Below are 11,973 nucleotides of genomic sequence, written 5' to 3'. Positions count from 1 at the left end.
TCGAGACCCCTCGTCTTGTCCAGACCCCTCGTCTTGTCGAGACCCCTCGTCTTGTCGAGACCCCTCGTCTTGTTAACTGTTAACACTCGAAGTAAACGACTGCATCGTTTTGTCAACGTCGTCACGTCGCGCAGTGTTAAACCAAAGCTACATGAACATCCAGAGCTATTTGTGTGTCTGGGTCACAGATTGCTAAAAATAGGTTAAACGGACATTCCATAAATGATCCTCAAAGGGATCTTGGGATATTGAGTGCACACACAACCACACATAATAACCACCATCTACCACTCAACCACACATAATAACCACCGTCTACCACTCAACCACACATAATAACCACCGTCTACCGCTCAACCACACTTAATAACCACTAGTTACCACTCAACCACACATAATAACCACCGTCTACCACTCAACCACACATAATAACCACCGTCTACCGCTCAACCACACTTAATAACTACCGTCTACCACTCAACCACACATAATAACCACTGTCTACCACTCAACCACACATAATAACCTCCGTCTACGGCTCAACCACACATAATAACCACCGTCTACCACTCAACCACACATAATAACCACCGTCTACCACTCAACCACACATAATAACCACCGTCTACCGCTCAACCACACTTAATAACCACTAGTTACCACTCAACCACACATAATAACCACCGTCTACCACTCAACCACACATAATAACCACCGTCTACCGCTCAACCACACTTAATAACCACCGTCTACCACTCAACCACACATAATAACCATTGTCTACCACTCAACCACACATAATAACCACCGTCTACCGCTCAAACACACATAATAACCACCATCTACCGCTCAACCACACATAATAACCACCGTCTACCACTCAACCACACATAATAACCACCGTCTACCGCTCAACCACACTTAATAACCACTAGTTACCACTCAACCACACATAATAACCACCGTCTACCACTCAACCACACATAATAACCACCGTCTACCACTCAACCACACTTAATAACCACTAGTTACCATTCAACTACACATAATAACCACCGTCTACCACTCAACCACACATAATAACCACCGTCTACCACTCAACCACACATAATAACCACCGTCTACCACTCAACCACACATAATAACCACTGTCTACCACTCAACCACACATAATAACCACCGTCTACCACTCAAACACACATAATAACCACTGTCTACCACTCAAACACACATAATAACCACCATCTACCACTCAACCACACATAATAACCACCATCTACCGTTCAAACACACATAATAACCACCATATACCGCTCAACCACACATAATAACCACAATCTACCGCTCAAACACACATAATAACCACCATCTACCGCTCAAACACACATAATAACCACCATCTACCGCTCAACCACACATAATAACCATCGTCTACCACTCAACCACACATAATAACCACTATTTACCACTCAACCACACATAATAACCACTAATTACCACTCAACCACACATAATAACCACCGTCTACCACTCAACCACACATAATAACCACCGTCTACCACTCAACCACACATAATAACCACCGTCTACCACTCAACCACACATAATAACCACCGTCTACCACTCAACCACACATAATAACCACCGTCTACCGCTCAACCACACTTAATAACCACTAGTTACCACTCAACCACACATAATAACCACCGTCTACCACTCAACCACACATAATAACCACCGTCTACCGCTCAACCACACTTAATAACCACCGTCTACCACTCAACCACACATAATAACCATTGTCTACCACTCAACCACACAAAATAACCACCGTCTACCGCTCAAACACACATAATAACCACCATCTACCGCTCAACCACACATAATAACCACCATCTACCACTCAACCACACATAATAACCACCGTCTACCACTCAACCACACATAATAACCACCGTCTACCACTCAACCACACATAATAACCACCGTCTACCACTCAACCACACATAATAACCACCGTCTACCACTCAACTACACATAATAACCACCGTCTACCACTCAACCATACATAATAACCACCGTCTACCACTCAACTACACATAATAACCACCGTCTACCACTCAACCATACATAATAACCACCGTCTACCACTCAACCACACATAATAACCACCGTCTACCACTCAACCACACTTAATAACCACCGTCTACCACTCAACCACACATAATAACCACCGTCTACCGCTGGCAAGGCAATATACACGTAAATATAAATGTAAATGTAATACATATAAATATACACATAATATAAATGTAAATGTTATACATTTAACTATACATGTAAATATAAATAGAAATGTAATACATGTAAATATACATAAAAATATACATGTAATTCATGCAAATATACATGCAAAATCCAAAACTCCACCCTTGCCCCTCCCCTCCTAATCTCCCCCATCACTCATCCCTTTCAAATCTCCCTCCTCGCTCCTTCCCTCCTAAACTCCCCCCTCACCCTCCCCTCCTAAACTCCCCCCTTTCCCCTCCCCTCCTAAACACCTCCTCGCCCCTCCCTCCTAAACTCCCCCCTCACCCCTCCCCTCTCAAACTCCCAACTCACCCCTCCCCTTCAAATCTCCCCACCCTCCTTTTTTCTCCAATTCCCCCCTCTCACCCCTCCTCCTCAAAGCATCCTCCCCGCTTCTTCTCCCTTCCAACTCTCACCTCCATCTCCCCCAACCTTCTTCCCCGCTCTGCCCCCCCCCCTCCCCCTCAAACAACACCTCACTGTTCCTCACCCAATCACCATCAAACCTTTTGTCCGCCCCATCCTTCCCTTTCTCCAAGCTATCTTGAAATCTCTGACACACCTTCAACAGCTCTCCCTACCTATTCCTCCTCTTCCACATCTTACACTACCCTCCCACCCCCCTGTTCTGTATCCGAAGCTCCCCCTTCCCCTTCATTAACGGTATGGACCTCAAACATCCGGGGCCTTCGCTCAAACTTGACATCTCTCCATACAGGTTGCTTCTGACATTCCAGACTTGATCTGCTAAACAGAAACTTTCCTCCTTCATGATGTCTCTGATTCCTTAGTATCTCTCCCGGGTTACTCCCTCCTCCGGTATGATAGACCTGAGCCTCGTCCTGGAGGTGGGGTTGCTATCTTAATCAAAAACTCTCTTTCTCACTCGCCCTGCACTGCCCTCTCTCCACCTCACCCCCAGGAATACCTCTGGCTACGGCTTCCCCTTCGCTCCCACCTCTTGTTCATATGTGTGTTGTACCGTCCACCAAACAGTGATGACTCCATCTACATCTCGCCGTCTGATAATATGGACCAACTTCTATCCACTCATCCCAACTCTCTCTCTCTCTCTTCCTCATAATTTAAATTGTCATCATGCCAGTGGGCTGGGTGTGGGTTTCTCTCACCAGTCATGGCTCCTCAGCAAAGGACTTCGGCGACTCATTTGGACTGACACAATCTGTCAATTTCCCGACCCGGATATCAGTCAATGGAGTATCTTCTCTTCTGGACTTGTTATGACTAACTTCCCTGAAAATGTCTGCTGCTCTTCTTTCTTCTGCTCCAATTGGCTCATCTGATCATGTGCTTGATAAAGTGGACATGTCTCTGGCCATTCTCAGAGAGCCTCCTCAGCGTCGACGAGTCTGGCATTTCACTCAGGCAAACTGGCACGGTCTTCAAGCAGCTATCAATCATCTGGTCTGGTCTCCCATCTCTACCGCCTCTGACATCAACTCATCCTGGGAATTCTTCCAAAGTAAATTGCTCTCTCTCATGCACAGATTTATCCCATCTCGTCTTCAGTTGTCATATCCTTCCTCCCGTCCATGGTACACGGAATCTTGTGGTGAAGCTGTTGCCCAGAAACAACTTGCCTTCGTCTCCTGGAAAGCAAATCCAGTGGAAGGAAATCTCATTTCCTTTCACAAAGCCCGAAACAAGGGTGTGTCCACCCTCAGGAGAGCCAGGAAACAATATCTCTCCACTCTCAAGACCGAACTCTCAAACCTGTCTCCCTTTTCCAAATCCTGGTGGCATCTGGTTAAATCTGTTTCTGGTGTTTGTTCCCCCTCCATCCCCTCCCTTACCTCAAACGGCTACACAACTGACTCTGCACATGAAAAAGCTGAATGCCTCAACTCTGTGTTTGCCTCTAAATCTTGTGTCCCAAACCCATCCGTCTCTGTACCCACCGTACCCAGTTGTACCCAGCTGCTCCTGGACTCTTGTGTCCTCTCCTGACAAGGTGGAGAGGTTTCTGCCAATCCTCGACTCTGATTCTGCAACTGGACGAGACGGCATCAGCCCACGGTTCCTATAATCCTGCTCTGGCGCTCTTTCACTCCCTCTCTCTGTTCTCTTCACCCTCTCATTTGCTGAAGGTCGTCTGCCATCATCTTGGAAATCAGCCAACATTACCGCTTTACACAAAAAAGGTGCAAACAGATCAAACAGATCCTAGGAACTACAGACCAATCAGCCTTCTCCCAATTAATCAGCAAAGTGATGGAATCCATCATTGCTTCTGATATGAAATCTTTCCTCTTCTCCAATGGCTTGATCTCTGATCATCAATTTGGTTTCAGACCTGGACACTCTACTCTGGACATGCTGCTTCTGCTTTCTCAACAATGGATGGAGGTCCTCAATGCCAAACAGGAAATTAGAGCTGTCTCCCTTGACATATCACGTGCCTTCGATATGGTCTGGCACCCTGCCCTGCTCACCAAATGCTCCTCCTTTGGTATCCATGGAAATCTCCACGCATGGCTTGCGGACTTCCTCTCTCCTCATAGAAAACGTGTGGCCCTGAATGGGTTTCTCTCATCTCCCCTTCCTGTTCAAGCTGGAGTTTCCGAAGGCAGTGTTCTGGGGCCTGTGCTTTTTCTGGTCTTCATCAATGATCTCTCCGACTCTCTGGAAAATCCTCTCTTTCTCTTTGCTGATGGCTCCACTCTCTGCCGCTCAATGATTCCCATGCAATGATATGTCTGCTGCGACGGTTATCCGGTGTCTGCAGATTTTGTTGTCCATGTTCGGGAATCCGGCTTACATACACACCGATCGAGGTGCTGTGTTTCTGTCCCAGGATGTGAGGACCTTTTTTCTCCAGCGCAATATTGCTCCAAGCTATACTACCCTGTACAGGCCACAGGCGAACGGTCAGGTGGAAAGATTTAATGGCATTATATGGAAGGCCATTACTCTGGGCCTTAAGTCCTTTTCCATTCCTTCCATTATATGGAAGGCCTTTTCTACCCCCGCTAATTTCGGTCCCCTTGTGTTTTATACTTCTCCCACCCCCCCCCCCCCCCATTCCCACGCCTCCTGCCCCCAAGCCCTCTCCCTCCCACACTTCTCCCTGCTCTCAAATGTTGTGGTTGTGTGCTTCCCCTTCTCTCCCCATCATGTCTTCCGCTCCCTCCTTTTGTGTATTTTGTTTGTCTGGTTGATTTGTTTGTGAAATAAATGTTAGGTCTTTCACGAGCGTCGATTCAGTATACAAAAAAAAACAAAAAAAACAAAAAAAAAACACAAGTCTCGAGGACTAGGACTGGACCGATGGACCTGAATGGTGCACGGGGCGTTAAACTCGATCAGGACTTTATTATTCACGGCTAGGAATCAAACTCCTCACGATCGTCTGTTTCGTTACTCGCGCCGTTCTGGTGCTGTTCGACCTTTGCCGGGCTGGCTAGCTGAGCCCGGACCGGCTTTCCTCAAACGCGCTGTTCGTCAAAGTAAAAAAGACCCGCTTGTCGACAAGGTTCACATTCTCCAAGCCAATCCCGAGCACGCTCGAGTGCTGCTGCCAAATGGACGCGAGTCTTAGTCCTGTACCTGGCCTGTAGACCCGTACGCAAAATGGTGTTGGGAGAATTTCTCACTTGAACTGAGTTAGTGGGCCGCGAGAGATGAAAAATCACCGAGGTGCTTGTCCGTCATGATGTCACGAATGGCGCTATGGCTGAATCCAATATGGCCGCCGTCGGCCATAATGGAAATCTAACTTTTTTGTTTTTGAGAGTATATGAAAGTGTAATACCTCTATTTCAACTAATTTTGGGGTGTAGAATTCATTTCTGATGTTGTTTTGGCCATTCTGGATCATCTTCACCTACAAAGGTCATGGTCAAGGTCATTTTGTTACACAAATGAACTTTGTCCTATCTTGGCTGTTGATAGCAGTAGAAATGGGTATAATATATCTAATTCAACTTATTTTGTTGTATAGAATTCATTTCTAATTGTTTTTTATGATACAAGGTCATATTGACATTTATTTTGCCAAATTAAAGAAAAATATTTTTAAACTGTTTTGAACGGAGAAAATGCAGTTATATAAAAAGCGTCACTTTAGCAACAAGACTGAAACTCATATAATCCTCTAGTATTAAAATTCAAGATTGCCTCCTGTTTGTTTTGCCATTTCATGTTTTCAATGAGTTCAAATGAGTTCATTCTCATTTAAACGATCGTAATATTGACATTTTAGTTTGATGCATGGGGAAATACATATTCAGGTGTCGCATGTTGGGAGATTCCTGTGAATAAAAAAGTGCGTTAAATCTGTTTGTCGTGCTGCCCTGTTTGTTTCGAATTGTCACCACCAGAAAATCGTTCCACATTTAGGTAAATCTGTTTTTTTTTCTTGCAGCTTTTCAACATGAACAGCGACTTAATTTCTGTGATGCTGCATGTTGGGTGATTAGATCGATCACTGATTATAGCAACTACATTATAACATCAAACTTGAGTAAGAATTTTCATAATAATGAGTTTCTTGTCTTTTTTTTTTTTTTTTTTTTTTGTATACTGAATCGAGGCTCGTGAAAGAGCTGACATTTACTTCACAAACAAATCAACCAGACAAACAAAATATATAAAAAGAGGGAGCGGAAGACAAGAGAAGGGGAAGCACACAAACACTTAAGGGCACACAACATTTAAGAGCAGGGAGATGTGTGGGAGGGAGAGGGCTTGGGGGGAGGGGGGTGGCAGAAGTATCAAACACAAGGACACCAAGGACTTCCAGGACAGAAGTTGGTATTTCAAAAAAGTGGAATTGGGGTGAAATTAGCGGGGGTAGAAAAGATCAAGGTTTTGGATGGGGGAAGATAAGAGATGGTGGTGAACAGCTGTTTTAAAGACCTGGAGGGTGGAGTGGGATTGAAGAGAGTGAGGGAGTTTGTTCCAGAGGCGGGAGAAAAGAGGAATGAAGGAGTGAAGGTGAGCAGAGAGTCTTGATTTTGGCAGTTTAACCATAAGAGGGTTGCAGGCAGATCTTGTGCGACCTGTAGGAATATTTGCTGGACAGAGCCCAGAGAGAGCTGGGGGGGGGGCAAGGCCAGAGAGGAGTCGGTAGAAGACGGAAAGACCACCAATCTGCCTGCGGTGAGTGAGTGAGAGGCCCTTTGAGTTAGCTTCATCGTGGGAGATTCCAATGATTCTGAATGCTTTGGTTTCAACAGCGTGAAGACGAGCTAGGTGTGAGGCAGGTGCACCAGCCCAGAGGGGAGAGCAGTATTCCATTGAGCTGCGGATGAAAGCCTTGTATGTGGTGAGGAGCTCAGGTGTGCCAAGGAAGGACTTCGCACGACGGAGGATGCCCATTCGGCGACTGGCTTTGGAGGCCAGATTTGAAATGTGGTTTTCCCAGGAAAGATCATGGCAGATCGTGAGACCCAAAAGTTTGAGTGACAGAACTTCTTGGAGAGGATTATTCAGAAAGTCGATGGGAGGGTTGTCCAGTCGGTCTTTTCGGAGAGACATCGTAAGAGTGTGAGATTTGTCAGGATTGAAAGACATGTTCCACTTGTTTGCCCAGTCTGTGATTTTGTCCAGGTCTGCAGAGAGTGAGGAGGCTGCAGACTGCCGATCTGAGGGATGAAGAATGGAGCGACAGAGAGTAGAGTCGTCAGCAAAGAGATAGAGAGGATTTTCAAGAGAGTCAGAGAGATCATTGATAAAGACCAGAAAAAGCACAGGGCCCAGAACACTGCCTTGGGGAACTCCAGCCTGAACAGGAAGGGGAGATGAGAGAAACCCATTCAGGGCCACACGTTGACTACGACAGGCATTCCAGAGTTTCCCAAGTCGTCTTTTCACAACTGAGAATGAATGCTGGCTATTAGTAGGTAAATGGTAATTGTTGTACTAAAATTACCTTTAAACCATCAATTATTACTTAATAAATGATAACATAAAACTCATAATGGTTTTTCCTGTGTGCTGTTATCTTTAACTACACAAACATTGAGTTTGTTCTTAGTTCTCTTGTGTTTTCCAGGTGCCTGCATAATGCTGAGGAGTTCCTGAAGTCTTCATCTTATGATTGTGCACCACAGAAATTGATTACCATGGAACATTCTTGTATACCTGGCCCCAGGAGGATGAATTTAGTCACCTCAATGGTAGAGGATGATGCGTTTGATCCAAGTTTACGCATTATCTGCCAAGAAGATAATAAAACTCCTGTGACAAGTCAAAAACTAGGACGGTTGAGCATGAAAGGAGCTGCTAAAATCCGAAATGCCATGGTTATGAAGCGTATCAAAATTGTGGGAGATAATGATGAGGATAGTGACAATGGCATGTTTGTTTACCATAATACCAACACCTGCTACAAATGGTACACACATTCTGGCAAACTGCAAATGATTGAGGAGAAAAGGGCAACAGAGGAAGAACATATGGTGGGTGGGACAGACGATGAGGCTTCGACAAGTGAGGGATTCCGGAAATACCTACGTAGTTATGTTGTACCTTGTGCACCTCCGAGTTGTAACAAGGATCCCAGAAAATTGCCCTGTGCTATATGTGGATTCATCTCACACAGGAAGTGTTGTGACAAATACAGAATCTGTGAGTATGAAAGTGCTAAAAATCTTATTGATGCTGCAAAGCATAACCAAGATGAAGTTTTCACACGAATCGCAGACCGATTAAAAGATGATGATGACAGCTCTGTTAAATCAGTCATCTCTGCAGACTTGTATTGCCACAACCTCTGTCGTCAAATTTACATGCGTAAATATGAACGTGACATCAAGTCAGAATCGTTTGAGAAGTCCGCCACCACCAATATCAAGCTTGTGCTCTTCACTCGTGCTCTTCCATATATTGACAAACTTTTGGCAAAGGGAGAGTGTTGCACTATGGGTGATATTGTTGAGTTTGCATCTAGCCTGTTGGAAGAAGGCGAGGTACTTACCAGTACCTTCCAAGACCGTGATATGAAACAACTGATCATGTCTCACTATGGAGAGTCAGTTGCAATCTCTCCTAATAGTAGGGTGAATGAATCAGAAATTTTCTTTTCATCTGACATCAGTGCTGCTGACCTAGCCATCAAGCTGAAGAATCAGGACATAATGAAAGAGGCAGGAACCATGTTGAGAGAAAACCTCATGGACATTGATTTTGGTCTGCAAGACAGCTTCTGTGACAGTACTGACTTGAAGGCATCATGGGAGAGAACAACGATGCCAGCATCTCTCCTCACATTCTTAGCAGCTCTGTTTAAAAGTTCCCAGGTACAAGCTGTTCCGAAGCAGTGCGAGAGACCTGGAGGAGCTTCTCCAGCCTCTTGAGGATGAAGAATATGATCAGACAGCAGATGAACAGCTGCCACAGCAGCAACAGCCCACTCAGGGAGAAGATTCTTCACATGAACATCAACATCCACATACCGTATTTTCCGGTGTATCAACCGCACCCCCGATTTTCGACTTCCAAAAAAAATTTAAAAATCAGATTTTCGAGGGAAAAAAAAAAATCAGGAAAATTTAAAAAAGAGAAGAGAATAAATAAATAAAATGGAAAGCGAAATATGATGAAAGGAAAGAGAAACTGAAGACAGAGAAACAGTGAAAATACATTAAATGAGTTGAAAGAGAATTTAAAAAACATTATAATTATTCTTTTTTGCCAATGTGGGGCCCTGAAAAGGGCCGTTGGGTTTTGGCTCTTGCCAATGTGGGGCCCTGAAAAGGGCCGTTGGGTTTAGTCTCTAAAATCCGAAGAAGTCCTCGTCATCCGTTTCTTCAGTCCAATCCGAGTCGGGGTCGGCGAGATCCTCGTCGTCGTTATCCTCTTCTCCATCGTCGGAAAAGGGCCGTTGGGTTTAGGCTCTAAAATCCGAAGAAGTCCTCGTCATCTGTTTCTTCAGGGAAGTCATTACAAAGATCATCATCCGAGTCTGGGTAGGCGAGATCATCGTCGTCGTTATCCTCTTCTCCATCGTCGGTCACTGCCACTTCATCCTCCCAGATGATCTCATCTTGAGTACCATCAAGGGCATTAGATATGCAGCACTTGAGGAAGGCCCGCTCGATGATGGCTGCCGGCAACTCCTCCCAGACCTTCAGTATCCAGCTACAGATCGTCGGGAGGTCCACCTTCCTCATCCTCCCAGTCTTGGTGAAGGTCTTGTCCCCCGACAGCATCCACTCTGACCAACAGTGCCGCAGACCGTCTTTGAACGGCTTGTTGACTGAAACGTCTAGCGGCTGCAGCAGCGACGCCATGCCACCCGGGATCATCACCAGATCAGTGTTGAGCCCCCTCAGCGTTGACTTGGTCTCTTCTGTCTTCTGACAACGGAAGGCGTCGAGGGCGAGCATGCTCCGTCGCCGCGAAAGCCCACCAACTCGTCTCCCCCACACGACGTGGAGCCAGTCATCTACCAGCGCTTGGTCCATCCACCCCTTGGCCTGGGCACGAACGATTACACCCGGAGGAAATTTATCCTTTGGTAGCGTCTTCCTCTTGAAGATGATATACGGCGGCAGCTTTCCCCCATCAGCGGTGCACGCTAGCCTAACCGTAAAACGATCTTTCTCATGACCCGTTGTAGTGATGGACACCGACTTGTCACCTTTGGCCGAGATGGTTGTCCCTCGAGGCACATCGAAGGTCAGCGGCGTCTGATCTGCGTTGCCGATGCGGCTTAGGGGATAGTCGTGCTGCTTGCGGAACTAGATCACGAACTTCTGAAAATTAGCAGTCTTCTCTGCTATGTCATCAGGGAGACTCTGTGCGATGTGGGTTCGCCGGCGAATGGAAAGGCCATGACGACCCATGAACCTGTACGCCCAAGACGTACTGGCCATGAAGTCATCGACCCCTGTTTCCCTGGCGATGAGTCGGGCCTGGAGTCGCAATGCTAGTGTCGTGATGGCGTGTCCCTCGGCTCGCTTCTCTCTCACCCACATTAGCAGTCTCTCCTCCAAGGCCGGCCACTGGGCTGCTTTGCCCCTCATCGCCTTCTTCTTCTTCGGCATCGTCTCCAGCGTCTGCTTGTTAGTCCGCCAGCGTCTAATGACGGACTCGTCGATTCCGAAGTGTCGGCCGGCCGCCCGATTACTAAACTCTTCTGCAAACCTGCAGGCACAGAGCTTGAAAGCTGCTGTGAATGATCGCGGTGCCATCTCGTGGTCTTGGTCAGGATAGAAGCGAATGGTGAATCTTGGTCTTGATAGCTCGAACAGGATAGAACGAATGGTGAAACTCCCCGTTGACCTCTCCGTTTTATACATTCGCCCAGCCCATGCGGCGGCATCAAAGCCGACTTCAATAGGTAATACAATAGGTTGGTTAGACAATAGGTACGTCATAATGTCCCATGCAAAACATCCTGTTTACCATGTTGACGCTTTTGTTTTGTGACTAAATCCTGTCTTTATTTAGCACACTCTATTCACTATGTGACCTGTCATTCAAAGAGGACCAGTGAAAGTACACATTTTCACAAACACGCATAGAAAAATCAAATATTACAAACTTCAAACTTTCTTGTATTTTGACTGGCAGCAGCAATCGGCATTGAACCTACATTAGTAACGTAATTGACGATCATTCATCATTGTATCCCCGCAACCCCAAAGTAATATAAAGATTACGTCCCGTTGATATGACAGTTTTTCAATGCACAAA

General features: G+C 46.0%; 1 protein-coding gene across 4 annotated transcripts in view; it reads right to left on the bottom strand.

The window, feature by feature from the left end:
• Positions 1-186, bottom strand: part of LOC137428029 (acetylcholine receptor subunit delta) — a 69,479-nt gene extending 69,293 nt beyond the window's left edge. For 3 of the 4 annotated variants that reach the window (XM_068117949.2, XM_068117948.2, XM_078777503.1), the window contains exon 1: positions 1-179. This exon is cut by the window's left edge and continues 99 nt beyond it. The gene's annotated coding sequence lies outside the window, so the exon portion shown is untranslated. The other variant, XM_068117946.2, reaches the window with a different exon arrangement.
• Between the last annotated feature and the right edge of the window lie 11,787 nt (positions 187-11,973).

The sequence above is a fragment of the Myxine glutinosa genome, chromosome 5, assembly GCF_964187855.1.
Source record: "Myxine glutinosa chromosome 5, kmMyxGlut1.1, whole genome shotgun sequence".
NCBI lineage: Eukaryota > Metazoa > Chordata > Myxini > Myxiniformes > Myxinidae > Myxine > Myxine glutinosa.
This window is presented reverse-complemented; position numbering and strand designations above follow the sequence as displayed.